General features: G+C 27.5%; 1 long non-coding RNA gene across 2 annotated transcripts; it reads left to right on the forward strand.

Annotated features, from left to right (window-relative positions):
* Positions 1 to 270: 270 nt before the first annotated feature.
* LOC107060383 (uncharacterized) lies at positions 271 to 4,472 on the forward strand. Of its 2 annotated transcripts, XR_001473306.1 has the most exons (4): positions 271 to 587; positions 1,218 to 1,393; positions 3,264 to 3,367; positions 3,484 to 4,472. It is a non-coding gene; the product is annotated as an uncharacterized lncRNA (long non-coding RNA). The 2 variants fall into 2 exon arrangements; XR_001473305.1 differs by having other exon boundaries at positions 1,218 to 3,367.
* Positions 4,473 to 14,438: the final 9,966 nt, after the last annotated feature.

Consider the following 14,438-nt stretch of genomic DNA (forward strand, 5'->3'; position numbering starts at 1 on the left):
CCCCCACCCCCCACCCCACCCCCAAAAAAAATTAAGTTTGTTTTTAAAAAATATTTTCAATTTCAACAATTATTTTCTACTCTAGTAAAAATAAAAGAAATTTTTCAAAAACATTTTTCATTCATAAATCAAACACTAAAAATCTTTTTCGGAAAATATTTTCTACTCACCAACCAAACATGAGAAAATAAGTCAAAAATCAACTTGTTTTCTAAGAAAACATTTTCCATGGAATGTAATGTAAGTTATATTTTATTTGAGTCCATTTCATTAAGCAAGTACTACTTGATAAATCCAAATATTCTGAAGGCATTTACAAAATACTCTTGGTTTTGTATTCTAATGAGTAATATAATTTCTTTGTTCTCATATGTTATTAGAGAATGTTGATACATCAATTTAGATTTCGAGCACCAATTTCGTTACTTATATAAGCCATCTCTTCTTATATTTGATTTGCTGATATTGTAGATATATAGATGAAAGAACACACACATCTAGGTGTTGTAAGCTGGAGTTTTGTTGATTTGATCTAACTAACAGAAAAAAGGGGATCCTATCGGAGCAGCCATGGTACTGCAAAATTGGTAAGGATCGTTGCTATTACTGCTACTTCGGGAGGAGTCATATGTTCTCAGTTTATTTAGTAGTGCAAAAATTGATAAGTTACTTGAGCTATTATTATATTGTCGCAATTGGATTACGTTTATCGTTTTGTTCCATTTGAATTTCATATTTGCCCTTGACCAGGAACTATCGAGGCATTATTTTGTTAGTAGAACTACTAATAAAGAACCATTTTACTTAATAGAAAATATTTTGTTGCCATTGGAACTTGACCGAGTTGGAAACCAGTTTTAACAAATTAGTAATATGCTTTCTATCTTACTGCGGTGAGTTGTTATATCGTTGGACATTAACAATTTTGAAATTTAGATTTTAAAGACGGTGAAACTGACGAACACACGCTTCTGCTCAAGTATAAGTATCTGTTAGTTCTCTGTCATTGTTGTTTTAGAACTTTTTCTACTTTATGTGTGATATTTTAAAACTGATTCAGCCTATACTTCAAAATTTTATGTACTTTGGTCTCAATATTGCATCTTACAAATTTCTACTGTAGTTTAGAGCAATGCTTGTAGAATTTATAGATTTTTTTCTACAATATAGTCATTCATGTAAATAAATAATTTGGAATGTGGTGATTTCTCCTGCAGTATCATCATTCATGTAAATGCTTTGTACTTCTTGCTTTGGTGATTCCTCCCTGTTCCTTCAAAAAGAGAACAAAAAGCGGAATGACATGAGAGATTTTGAAAGTCTCTTTATATGGCAAAATTCTAAGCTCTACTACAGCTTGGATGGATACCTCCATTCGAGAATAGATCATAGTGTAAGTATGTTACTTTCAAGTCCATTTTTTACCGTTAATACAAAATTTCTTGCCTGCAATAGAAACCACTGTGAGGATATCTATACGTAGTTTCAAATCCGTGTCACAGATAAATTTAACATTGCTTGTAATTCGATCCGTGAGATATTGGGTTGTTGCTAACCTACCCAAATCCAAGTTATTGTGTACATTATAGACAAATAAAAGGTAACTGATTATTCCACTATTCAATAATCTATATCCAAGTTATTAGGATTTGTTGCTAACCTACCCAAATCCTAATAATCTATATCCTCCTGAAAGAAAAGAGTAAGAAATAAAGACACAAGAAAATGCATATAGCTAAATTCTTTATATCTTGCCAAGATATTAGTTTATGGTGTCTTAAAACTCAGTATCTAAACAATATCATACAAAGCAAAATACAAATAAATAGGTACAAATGCACATACACAGTAAACAACAGAACATCAACAAAGAGTAGAAAATTAATCTCATAAACTGGAAATGAAAGACAAAAGACAATACCATGTTATTGACCTAAAAAGTATTACTTGTAATTGGCTTAGAGCTTTTAGGCAATGTTGCTTCAATACTTGACATGCATATCAAATGATCTTTGAAATTATGCAACATATCTCCATTTGGTGGACATCCAAGTTGACAAAGTGAATATGAATCTACACTTCAAAAAGTTATTTCTCACTCTTTGATGAACATAGGAAAATTAGTACACCACAAAATGCCATAAATTCATAAATCTGTGTCAAATTGCAATAGAAAAAGCAACCTAATAGATGATTACAACAACCTGAGATATTGTTAAACTCAAATATCTTCCAAAATGTACTAGACTATACTAGAGCTTCTGGAATATGCTTCTTTTAAGTTTTTTCCTTAACATGTAAGATACTTCATTTGCAATCTAAACATTAGTAGAACATGTTAACCAAATAGAGAATCCTCACAGTCATAGGTCTCCTTAGCAAATAATCCTAATGTCTCATTTTGGCCTTTAGTTTTGTTATACCTGATGAAATATTTACTGAAATATACAGGTCGGGTTCTTTGTTCTCTCTTATTTATGATTGTCGAGTCATCATTATGCATTGTTTTATTAACTTGCTCTATCTTAGGATAATTTTCAGTTATTACTTCAGGCTTCTTTATTATGTTTATGAATCTTTCTTTGTTTTTGTGTTTGTTCTTGATAAATTAAGTTTATTGGGATTTCTGGAGAGAATTACACTCTTATTATGCTCATGATAGCTCTTTTGTTATTATGTTCCTTAATTGTCTTGCTGGAAGTTTGCCACGATAACAATCCTTTGAGTTTTATACCCTGACCGCCTGATGCCATCTCAATTATTTTTGAAAGAGAATTAACCTATATTAAGAAGTCTAGAACATGTGGTTTGAATCAAAGGCACATAAGAAAAGTCACATTACCAATACAAGAGTTATCTTATTAGTTGAGTTATTGATACCTTTATTTATTAAGAATATAGATATTTTTGATGAATGGAAAGCTTTTAGAAGAAAAGCAACTCTTCAGTCAAGATTATTACCAAAAGAACAAGGAGGAGTGCATCCACAAATTCATGATACAAGATCGTTGTGGAAGTTCACAACTTTGCTGTTCTGTATGTCTGTAATGACATGGATGAACATGATTATCCCTTTGTGTGCGAGTCTCTGCAACTCACAAGAAAATTATGATCAATCCTTGATCTATATGCAAGAACTACTTTAGTCAATTTTGTTAATTAAACCTTTCACGAAAGATAATTCAATTTCTTACTTGCTGATTTTTCCTTCTGGTTCATTTGGATTTTTAAGTGTCGAATGAAAACATATCTCTATTTGATAGAGGCAATCAAGATGTGGGACTATACTGGATATGTTATTGTTGACAGAGGTGATCAAGTTGAAAAGTGAACATATTGGTAGAGCTTTTTTCTAAAAATAATAGATGTAAGTTTTCCCCCAACAATTTCATAACTATTATTTTTGTTTGTTCCTTTGCTGTTAGATTTGTGTGCTGTTTATCGAATTACATAAACTTGATTGTACTTATTTTTTTGGATCAGGTGTTTGTACTTTGTTCATTAGAAATTGCAGGTATCAATCTCAAGTGTGGTTGCACTTCTATCCACATGTAAGTGTTGTCTCATTTGTTATCTAGAAATTTGACTTGCATAGACAAATTATTGGTATTACCACTTTATAATTGATTCGATTGTTGCTTATGATGTTAATATTTACATGTATTGCTATATTCATTAAAATTTATGTCTGGAAATAGTGGCAGACAAAGCATAAGCTTGATGGGTTCAATTGTGTCGATTATCTTCGACCCGATACATGACCCATATGTGATTTAAAGAGAGTAATGTTTTCCGTTGTAAGAACCTAAAGGATGAATCTATGAAATTTAAACATTGAATCCTCTTCTTGTGAAGGCAATCTTAACCAATACTTTTCAGTGTGTAGTAGAGATTACTCCTTACTAGGTGGTTACCATTTGAGAATTTTGGTTGGCCTTTTCCTGAAATTTTAGTGTCATATATATGAGATATGCTAGAGTGAACCTTCAAAACTTCATAATTGAAATTCATTGTTTTTCCAAGTGTGATTCCATCTATTCTACAAGTTAGCAGACAATTACAAAATGAAAAAGAAGAGGGTTATCATCAAAGTAATTCATAATTTTTCTGTTTATCTTAGAACTGCTGAAAATTTGAGTAAACATTCAACTGTTAGTACTATACCCTCCTTTGGATTGTTAATATAGTAGTTCCGACTACTGAGCTTGAATTGGGTTGCCTCTCTAATCGAGATCGTAGTCCTCAAGCACCACTAAGAGAGGCAACCCAATACAAGCTCTATCTAAGATCCTTATGATCGGATGAATAATTTTATCAGTCATTGTTTAAGTTATTTTGTTCCAATGAAGATATTCTTATAAGTAAACTTTTATGTACTTATTTGGCATACTTCTACATCAACACATCTTTAAATGCTTATAATTGTGTTGCAACTTTATCGAGCTTTTGTAATATCAGGTCATTATTTTTCATGTGCTACTTTTTCATTTTTCTTTTAATTGAACTCCTATCTTGCACCTCCAAATGATGATGTAAAGATCCACCATTAAAAATATAAAATGTTGGGCCCGTGCTAAGCACGGGCCATGCCCTTCTAGTATATATATATGCTAAAAAATATAAAATGTGTAGCTTTCCCCTTTCTTTTTTTTTAGTCATTTTCTTGAATTTTTTCTTTCTAGGTGCTACAAATGAAGCATTATATTAATCCCCACGGCCCTCACCTTAGTTAATGTAAGTAATATATGTAAAAAGATTCTAAGATCAAATTGTCTAAAAAAAAACAACCTCAAAGCACTTCCAAGTTGCAACCTTTGAAGAGACATAGTATATCTAGATCGAAATATTGCCTCCTCACCCAAAAAAAAAAAAAAAAAAACTTAAACAATGCCAACGTGTAGCTAGTTTAAAAGTTCAGATTTGGTGAAAATTAATCACTAAGCTTGTCAGCTAGCTAACTCAATCAATTAGAATTTTCTACTAAACCAATGATCAGAGAATATGAACTTTAATTAGTTTCGACAAATATCAAATTTTGGACAAGTGATTGCAAGAGTGCAATGCGTACGTCGATACAACTAAGAACATAAATTTTTAACTCATCAAATTAAAATTCTAAATCGCCTCTCTCTCTCTCTCTCTATATATATATATATATATAAATAATGCTACGTTGGTTTATTACATATCTTTATTTATTAATTTTATTGCCAACATGCATGATATATAGATGGATAGGGTTGTGTGCAGGGGCGGCTCAACATTATTGGAGGCCTAGAATATAAAAAAACTTTATATTTATATTTATTCAAAAATTATTTTTCTTACACTATTTAGATGAAAATTAGTATTTAATATTATTTTTTCAGCTATTAGTTTTAGATAAGATTTTATCAATTCAACATTGAAAAACATCTTTCAGTGAGGCAATTATTATATGAATTGTTAACATAATTCTATAAGTAATAAGTTGACAAATATTAAATAAAGATAAGAGTTAGAATCATAGAATTTGACTCAAAAAGTTGATGACTTGGTATATCCCATTTTAATATGTTTGTAGTAATGTTTGAAACTAAATTTAAAAGAAATAAAAAAGAATTTCTAATTCACTTCGTTCAACACTTTTCATTATTAATTGTTATTTTTAACAAAGTACAAAAAAGGTTAAATGGGTAAAATAATATATATTTTTTAAAATATACTTTTTATCATAAATAATTAATTTTTTCTATAAAAAATTTAATACCTAATTTATTCTTGATAAAAATTTGAGAGCCTAAAGCAAAAGCCTTATTTCCCAAAGCATAGATCCGCCCTGGCTGTGTGAATAATAATAGTAAAGGGTCTCGATCACATTCATCGACTAGTTAAACCATTCAAATCTCATCAGTCATCTCTCATCAATCTATCTTCCAAAATTGTCCTTTATATGTATATTAAAATAATTGCTCTTTTGACCCTTAACATATTAGAATAATTGCATTTTGATCCCTTAATTTTATATGAGTAAATGATTTTGATCTCTATCATATTAATTTATTTGAGTAAGTACACTGCACATCCAAAATTTAATAGTTTTGGTCTCTTCATAGATAAATATGTGATATTTGAACTGTATTTACTACTAAAAAAAGATTAAAAGCTCATCGCTATTTCGCTCGTAGCTAATAAAAATAAGTCACTAAATAGAATTAGCTATGAACTTCATCGCTAAATCACTTGTAGCTAATAAAAAATTGTCGCTAAATAGAATTAACAATGCTATTTTAGCTATAAAATTGCTAAATCCTATTTTTTAGTAGTGATCGATCACCTTCAAATATAGAGCATAACACGTTGGTAATTCAACAGTTTAGCACAAGTAAATGGATTTAAAGCTACTCATTTATCCAAAAATTATGAGGACCACAATTAAAATTTGTTACTAAACATTCAAGGGACTAAAAGTGAAAAAAATTCCTATGTATGATTTGAGAGAGAAATATAAAGTTGTTCCATGTCACTACTATTGTACTATAGACTATCTGTCTTTTGGGTGATTCCAAAAGCCAAATTTAAGTGAGGATTTATTTGTTCTTCAAGTCATGGTTGTGTAATTTTTGGAAACTATAAATAGAACAGATACTGGAATTAGACAAAAGAGAAAATAAATAAAGACGCGGAAAATAGAAAAAGGAGAAGAAAAAGAAAAATACATTAATGGTGATTCAAAGGTTAGAAATGTGCATTGAAATGGTGAAATTGGTGTTTGAGTTTTTTGTTGTGTTTGTAGAAGCTGTGGGTACTGTTATCTCACAAAATGATTCATCTCTAATCGACAGGAACTATGATGCCACAACTCCCTACATCGGCCTTCTTCCATGAAACCAATTCAGTATATATTCGAGATTTATTGGTCCGACTAAAAGTTATTAATGCATGAAAAAGAGCAATGACGTACAACTGCGTTTTAGTTCCTTCCTTCCTTTTTTTTTTTTATACTTTTAAATAAATTATTTATATTTAATGTAATTTGTTGTGAATTTATTAATATTTATTGTATTTCTCTTTTGCATATACGGCAAGAAATATTAGCTACTGATTTTTAAAATTTTCATTTCACTCTTATTTATATCGTAAGATATAAATTTTGTTCAATTAGATATATTTACTTTATTATCAAACGGGTGATTTACTCTTCGACTACGGATCCCATACTACCCCATAAACCGAAAATTCATAACCCCAATTGCTACGAGAATGCCGTTTAGTTGGCCGATATGTTTGTAGTCAACAATTACCTGTAAGGATAAGATAGAAAAATAAATAAATTATTTTAAACTTTTAAAATGATAAATAATTTAAGGTATTTATTTAAAGAAAATTACGATTGATAATTTGTGACAGAGAAAGTAGTTAACAAACATTATAAATAGATGGACATGATTAAGATTTTTTAATTTTTTACCAAAAAAATAATAAGACTTCTTTTATTTCTTATAATTAGCTTCTGTCCACAAAAAACTTGAACATGTGATCTGCATGTTGCCAATTGCCTTGTTTTTATTTATTTATTTATTTTTATTTTATTATTATTATTATTATTATTATTATTATTATTATTATTATTATTATTATTATTATTATTATTATTATTATTATTATTATTATTATTATTATTATTATTATTATTATTATTATTATTATTATTATTATTATTATTATTATTATTATTATTATTATTATTATTATTATTATTATTATTATTATTATTATTATTATTATTATTATTATTATTATTATTATTATTATTATTATTATTATTATTATTATTATTATTATTATTATTATTATTATTATTATTATTATTATTATTATTATTATTATTATTATTATTATTATTATTATTATTATTATTATTATTATTATTATTATTATTATTATTATTATTATTATTATTATTATTATTATTATTATTATTATTATTATTATTATTATTATTATTATTATTATTATTATTATTATTATTATTATTATTATTATTATTATTATTATTATTATTATTATTATTATTATTATTATTATTATTATTATTATTATTATTATTATTATTATTATTATTATTATTATTATTATTATTATTATTATTATAATTATTATATCTTTTTCCATTTCATATCTATTTTCTGCATAGTGTAGTTGACTCAATTTATGTATTCCCCTCGGAGGTTGGTGATATTTTTCAATAAGTCCCTTTCCAAATAATTTTTAATATTTATTTCTTTTCTTCCCTTTCCCCCTATAACATTGATGATTGAACTTGATCTAGACTTTCGACCACATTCAAATATCCAACGTTTTACCATTAAATTTCTTTATTTTCTTGATTGTGCAGATATAATCTCTTATTGTAAGTTGATATGTAAAAGAAATTACATATGTTTATAACTTAGAAATAATTTTTAATAGTGTTTTAGAAAAATTATATTGGCTTATCCAACTTATGCCCTCTCATCTTCTTCCACCCGAAACATTCACAGTCAAAATAAATCATATCCATTCACCAATAATCACTATTTACAAAAAAAAAAATGATAACAATCAATTTTTATAGCTAAATAATAAAATTTATTAGTAATGAATTAATTAATAGCAATAAAATATCATAAAATTTTGTTAGATTCGAATAATTTAGCGATAAAATAGTTAACTGTATTTACTCATTTGCTGCAAACAGCAAAAGACGGGCCTAGCTAGGAATAAGGAACGTACCTCATAAAGCACAGTGTCAGAAAAATAATATAATCCCAAGTTGTCTTTTATTTCAAATACTATTATAAGTCGAGTCCTACCTCGTCTGGTGTTTCCCAGACAAATAAAATTTTGTAATTATATAACAAATATTTCACGCTAATCTTATATTTAGCTATTACTATAATAAAAATAATGTTGCTAAAAACTCTAAGGACATTTATAAAAAATATTAATTGCTACTAAAGATATATATTTAATGACAATTAAGTTATTGTCGTTGATTAAGTGCTTCTAAATATCATTTTTGATGTAGTGTATAAATTAGCAATGGATTAAAAGAAAATTCAATTAGTTAGGAATTCTTTTAGCAACGAATTAACGATTAATTACCGATAATTCCACATTACAGTAAAAAGATTCAATAAAGTAACCAATTATCGGTCGGCTTCTCTAAATTTAATTAATGGGAAGTGCAATTAATTTGGATATGTCTTGAACATGCTTAGTTTGGTGTGCAAGGACATGAAGTATTATATAAATCTCTATTGTCCCTTTCATTAATCTTAATCAACAAGCAGTGCTAATCTAAAAAAGATTCTAAGGATCAAATAAAATTGCGTCAAAGCACTTGCAACCTCTGAAGAGACATACTATAGTATAATATCCAGAACGAATTAGTGTCTCTTCACCAAAAATAACTTAAACTAATGCCAACATGATATAGTAAATTCTAATTAAAAGTTCAGATTAATTAAGTAAAAATTAATCAATATGCTTGTCAACTACCTAACTCAATCATTCAGAATCTTCTACTAATCCAATTGTTCAGAGGTACATGTTACTTTAGTTTCAATTGAATACAATATTTATATACAAATAATGATTATAAACATATACGTGAATAACTGTAACTAGTTCATCGATAAAAATACTAAAATCTTCAAATTTAACTCTTGAAGATAAGCCTCTATGGGAGTGGGAGACAGTCCTACGGACAAGCATCTATGACAACATTTAATTGTCCAAACTTAAAACTAACAATCAATTTCATTATTTAACGTAGATCACTGTTGAATGTTAATATATATATACGACATTTTTTTTTCCTTTCTAATATATATATTAAAAAAAGCCCTTTTAATGCTAATTGTTGATTTATAATTATATATCGTTAATTCAATGCCAACACGATACATGGATAAGGTTGTCAATGTATAAAAATAATAATAGAAAAGGGTCTCAATCTCATTCATATCTGCAAGTTGAAACCATTCACATCTAATCTCTCCTCAATCTATTTACATATATATTAGAATAATTGCACTTTGATCCCTTGCTCGTTTGGTTTTGGAGAATAAGTTATTTTGAGATTAATTATTTTTGGATCAGTTATTTCAAAATTGTTAGTATATCCTTAATTAATATGTGATAAATATAATATTACAATTCTAGGATAACTAATCTCGGAATAAATTATCTCACGACTTTATTCAAATCAAACATGAGATAAACTCATCCTAAAATTAATCGTGAGATTAATTATTTCTTATCTCTTATATCAAATGAGCTTTAATATATTCAAATTGCACCTTTTATGCCTTAATTGTTGAACATATTCAAAGCACACCCCTAACTTACTAAAATGTACTTTTTGGTCCCATGATAGAAAATATATGTATTTAAACTTTTTCTAGAGTTTATATTATCTTCAAATCTGGAGTAACAATATAAATTTAGCATGCATAACACATCAGTAATTTCATGATTTAACACTTAAAAGTTCATGAAATTTGTGAAGATGCACAAGTAAATGAATCAAAAAGTACACATTTTAACTAAATAAAAGTTAAATACGCTTAACCAGGAACTACAAGGACCAAAATCAAAACATATTAATTATTTAAGGAACAAAATGTGAAAAATTTCCTATGTAATAATTTGAGTGTGAGAGAAGAGAAAAACAAAATCGATGGTTGTTCCATGTCATTATTGCTACAATTATTATTTAATTTTATATTCCCCGACTCTTGGGGGTTTCCAAAAGCCATATTTTGCTAATATCTTGTACGAATATAATCATCGTTGTATCTTTGGAAACTATAAATAGAACAGCACGTACATCTTATAATTGAACGAAAGAGATAGCGAAAACGCGGAAAATAGAAAGAGGAGAGAAGAATAATATACATACATTCGATCGAGAATATAATTATATTTATGGTGATTCAAAGGTTGGAAATGTGTATAGGAATTATGGAATTGGTGTTTGAGTTCATTATTGTTTTTATTGAAGCTGTTGGTACTGTTTTCTCACAAAATCATTCATCTCCCGCTGAAAGGAACTATGTTGCTGCAGTCCCCTACATCGGCCTTCTTCCATAAAATGATCGAATATATTTGAGATTTACTGGTCCGACTATAGTAGTTAATGCATGGAATTGAAGGAGCATGATAATAATTACATTTTTAGTTTTTTTTTTTTCTCTCACTGAGAGAAGTCTTTGTAAAGTATAAAATCAGATTCAGAAGAGCTTCCTTGGGAGAGATTAGGTGTTAGAGTCTATAGTTTCATTGTTTTTTTTGTTTATAATTTTTGGTTAATTAATTTTATTTAGTGTAATTTGTTGTGAGCTTATTAATAACACTACCAGCTTAATTATATTTTTTGTTTTAGAATTCCTTACGCGAAGCTTAATGGATTTATCCCTAGGATAAAAATTAATATAAAATTTAAAAAATAATATTAATGATGAAACTTTTATGGAAAATATATCTGATTTTGGACATGGGAAAACACTAGATCTTAGCTTTTCGTCTGTACTATATTAATGAAGTAGCAATAATTATGCAGATATTTATATTTCTTGAATATAAATATATTTATTTATCTTTTTTGTGTGTGTGTGATTACAGTATAACATGATTTGAAATAGCAAAAGACTTCCTAAAATTAGAATTTCCATTAGAATGTATTTTAACGTTCTCAAAAAAAAATAAAAAATTGGACGAAATGTTAGAGTAAATATGTTAGGTTGTATCATTTAAAAATTAACTAGTCGACCAATTGATTATTAAGATTGTTGGTAGATATATATATCTTATCTAGGCCTACTCATATCCTCTCCATAAACAAATAAGAAATTGACAATTGTAAAAAAATATTTCCTTTTCATGAAAGTTAAAGAGAACTCCACCCAAAAAAAAAAAACCTTAGTAATCAGCTAGCCAAGATAATCGTGTAAAATTTAATATCAAATCATATTTATCAATGAGCAGAAAAAAGATTACTATGATGTTACATATTGTCAAAGTTATGGTGTCGCACAGCTAATGAGTTATTGAGTTACCGACATGGTTGTGGCAGTGGTGGAACTGCTTCATTCTTAATTAGAGGTTTCGGGTTCGAGCTTTGGGTATGAAAAGAATTTTGTTAACAACGTCATCCTCGAATGCCCCCCACCCCCAAAATGAGTCCTGTAGTGCATGATTCAAATTTAGCCGGGGCTCTAATATGAGCTCTGAATGAAAAAATTTATAATGAGCTGGCATTTGAAGCATTTAATTTGGTTAACTAATTTTTGGATATTCAAAAAATAATTTGTCGTGTCCCCTATGAAACTTAATGTTGTTATCTGTAAATATAATTAGTTGGTGAAGAGCAAGTGAGGGAACCCATCCATACATGTGTCCAAAATAATAGAGATAGTAGAATTATTTTTTTCATAATAGAAAAGTATTCCCTTCATAGGAAAATGATAATTTCAAGGGATAATAGTATTTTTGGTCCCTCAATTATAAGTAAGTTGATTTTGATTTTTCTAATATATGACTCAACACATTTTATCTTCGATTATAATTAGAATGTACCCTTTTTATCCATTTGTACAGGAAATATGCTATAGATATATTTAGACAACTTTTAAAAGTACATTACTCTCAAATATGGAGCAACGATACACGTTTAACATAATATTTGGTGATTACATGGTAAAACATTTGGTTAATACTTCAACAAATTTGTGATTATTCATCAGCAAAGAGATTAGAAATATGCCCATTTCAAGTAATCGAAAATTAAATGTGCTTAATCAAATATCATAAGAAGTAGATTCAGATTATATCAGTAATTAAGGGACTAAACATGCTACACTAACCCTTAATTTGAAGGAGTTGATAAAGTCTTTGGAGGAAAATGGTCATATAATGTTCAAAAGATATTGGAAAAAATAAAAAAAGCAAATGTCAAACATCATGTGGATTCGTCTTTCCCTTATTCAAGGGAGGAGATCATAATACTGATGATATTTACAGATTTTTCAATATTACTTAATTAAATAGTACATCTAGTAGTTCCAAGTTGCAACACAAAATTATTGATAAACAATATTACTTAATTAAATAGTACATCTAGTAGTTCCAAGTTGCAACACAAAATTATTGATAAACAATATTACTTAATTAAATAGTACATCTAGTAGTTCCAAGTTGCAACACAAAATTATTGATAAACAATATTACTTAATTAAATAGTACATCTAGTAGTTCCAAGTTGCAACACAAAATTATTGATAAACAATATTACTTAATTAAATAGTACATCTAGTAGTTCCAAGTTGCAACACAAAATTATTGATAAATCGACATGATTAACACTTTTTTATTTCTTAAACATGCGATCAGCATGTTTTCTGACTTTTTCCATTTCATATCATGATAATTTATTTTCTGCATTGCCAGCCTATCAGAAATTGCCGCATATATCTATATATAAAATATTTAATATTGATTTTCAATATTTTATTTCCGTTTATCTTTTTTTATTTCCATCATTAATATTGAATTTGGTCTAAATTATCGACCACATTCCTTTCCGCTCTATCATTTAAATTGCTTTCTTTCTAGAATTATTATCACTGGATCGGAGTACACCTGTAAAATTAAAAGAAAATTCGGAAAATGATTTATTTTTTTAAAAAAATCGTATCGCAATAAAGATTAAAGCAAATGTACCTACACTAAATGTTATTTCCTTGATATAAATGTCTCTATTGGACTCAGATAACAAGCTTTGAAGTTTTGGGTATTGAAAAAAAGAAGAAGAAAGACGAAAAAAAATAAAAATATGTGAGTCGAGTTAAATGGGTTGATTTCTTTAAAAAATGGGTACTTAAATTAAGCTTGATACGTGTTTTCCGTAGAAATTAAAATAATTTGTGTTGAAATATAATAAAAATATATATTTAATTTGGACAGAAAATATAAAAAAGGGTATACTTAAACAATGTGCACGGGCCCAATAATATAAATGGTATGTTTTGGGGTTAATAATCGTAGTTTTTGAAAGCGATTGTTTGCGTGGATAAAGGAATAAGTTTGTTTATCACAAACCTGTACTTTCTTTGACGCTATTTAAGGCATAATAAGACTACCACATACAATATTTTTTAAATATATTATGTTGTCAATTATCATGATTTATAGTATTTTTACGCAATTTTTAAACTCTCTTTTATGATAGATAGAATAGAATAGAAAATAGAAATATAATAATAAATATAAATATAATATATAGTATTCAAGAAAGTCCCAATGTTGAATATTATATATTATACTTGGGCATAAACTCTCTTACGCACGGGCCCAATAACTATTATTTTTTGTCCTAATGTATGTGACACAGATAAAATATAGTGAGTTATTTA

Source organism: Solanum tuberosum, unplaced genomic scaffold (genome assembly GCF_000226075.1).
Source record: "Solanum tuberosum cultivar DM 1-3 516 R44 unplaced genomic scaffold, SolTub_3.0 scf00073, whole genome shotgun sequence".
NCBI classification, from domain to species: domain Eukaryota; kingdom Viridiplantae; phylum Streptophyta; class Magnoliopsida; order Solanales; family Solanaceae; genus Solanum; species Solanum tuberosum.